Source organism: Grus americana, unplaced genomic scaffold, assembly GCF_028858705.1.
Source record: "Grus americana isolate bGruAme1 unplaced genomic scaffold, bGruAme1.mat scaffold_961, whole genome shotgun sequence".
Lineage (NCBI taxonomy): Eukaryota > Metazoa > Chordata > Aves > Gruiformes > Gruidae > Grus > Grus americana.
The window spans coordinates 1,591-3,400 of record NW_026562142.1 but is presented as its reverse complement, the minus strand read 5'-3'; the positions used below and the strand labels follow the sequence as shown (position 1 = coordinate 3,400).

Genomic DNA, 1,810 nt, shown 5'->3' with positions numbered 1-1,810 from the left:
TTTTATTCTTTCTGTCAAGTTAGTGAAACATTACACAACTCAGTGCAAGACATCATAGCAGGGGAAGATGACCTTCATGTCTTTTAATGTTTTTAGGTTGATTCCATGCAGTGACACTCTAGACAGTCCATGGGGTCTAGCAAGTGATTTCTCAAACCTGAGGGTAGTCATCTCTTCATCGGTTGTGTCACACTTTGGGCCTCCTTGACTACTGACCACGATTCGGCTATTTCCCTTTAACTTTACATTGGTCAGACAGAGCTTGAAGGAGCTGTTTGCATTAATCACGGTGGGGCATGACATACCAGGAATGCCTCAGGCCACCTTCCCCCTTCTTGAGGAGGATGGAAGCCAAGCTGGACATGTGGGGTTTTTTGGGGCAAATGTGGGATGCCTTTTTTCAGACAACCACGTACCCCAGTGGGGCATTTGGGACTATTTGGGGCTATTTTACATACTCTGTAGTATCACTTTGTCCATAGGAGTCTCTTCAAGGCAATTCTCACTTCCCTGTTCCTCAGGCTATAGGTGACAGGGTTAAACATGGGGGTCACAATTGTGTAGAACAGGGCAAGGTACTTGTCAGGGTCTACAGAATCCCTTGACCGTCGCTTTAAGTAGACAACTGTGGCTGAGCCATAGAAGAGCGTCACCACCCCGAGGTGTGAAGAGCAGGTGGAAAAGGCTTTGTGTCTGCCCAGAACTGAAGGTATTCTCAGAATTGCCCTGATAATTTTAATGTAAGAAATAACTATGAAGGAGAAGGGAAGGATCGCAAAGACCAGGATGATGGTGTACAGCATCACTTGGTTCCAGAAAGTGTCTGCACAGGCCAGTTCCAGCAGAGGGGGGAAAAAGTGGCGAAAGGTCCAGGGATGCACAGAAGGGCAAAGTGAACACCTGGTAGGTCTGTCCTACTTGCACTGGTACGATGACCACCCACGACCCCACCAGCAGTCTGATGCAGACACCCCTGCTCATGATGAGGGTGTAGTGCAGGGGGTCACAGATGGCTATGTAGCGGTCGTAGGCCATGGCAGCCAGGAGAAGGCATTCGATGCTGCCCAGCAAAACCAGGAAATAGAGCTGGGCAGCACAGCCAAGGAAGGAGATCCTGCTGTCTTCCATCAGGAAACCCACCAGCATTTTTGGCAGAGTGACTGACGTGGAGCAGATCTCCAGGAAGGACAGGTTCCTCAGGAAGAAATACATGGGGCTGTGGAGGCTTGAGTCCAGCACTGTGATGAGTGCAATCAGGCTGTTCCTTGTGAGAGCCACGAGGTAGATGAGCAGGAATATGGTGAAGCACAGGCCCTGCAGGCTGGAGTGCTCAGAAAATCCCAGGAGAATGAATCCAGATCCAACGGTGTGGTTCTCCAAGCCTTTTCTTTGGGGCATTTTCCCTATGCAGAGCAAGCCAAACCACAGCTCTTAGAGGATGCTGATGGCTTGTCCACCATCACGTACACTCCAAGCCTGGAGAAAGATTACAAACATCAGCAGACACGTGATTGCAGGGTTAGGCAAGCTTGACCAAGATATGCATGAACGTTTGGCAATCTAACATGGGTTGCTTGCTGCAGGGAGGTTTGTAAAGGGAGGAGAGAACAGAATCCTTGAGCCTGAATGTCTGGGTTTTGTCACATGGATAACAGAAACTTGACTTTCTTTTTTTAGAGGTGATTTTATTACCTAGAATATCTGGTGAGAGATGAGAGAAAAGGAAGAGAATGGATCAATACTAGCCCCTTTAAGAACAGTCTTGCTTACGTTCCTTGTCCAGATCTTGTAGGAGCTGCATTGAATGTAA

The 1,810-nt window shown here is 48.3% G+C and overlaps 1 pseudogene; it reads right to left on the bottom strand.

The window, feature by feature from the left end:
- Positions 1-467: 467 nt before the first annotated feature.
- On the bottom strand, positions 468-1,398 carry LOC129201324 (olfactory receptor 10AG1-like; annotated as a pseudogene).
- Between the last annotated feature and the right edge of the window lie 412 nt (positions 1,399-1,810).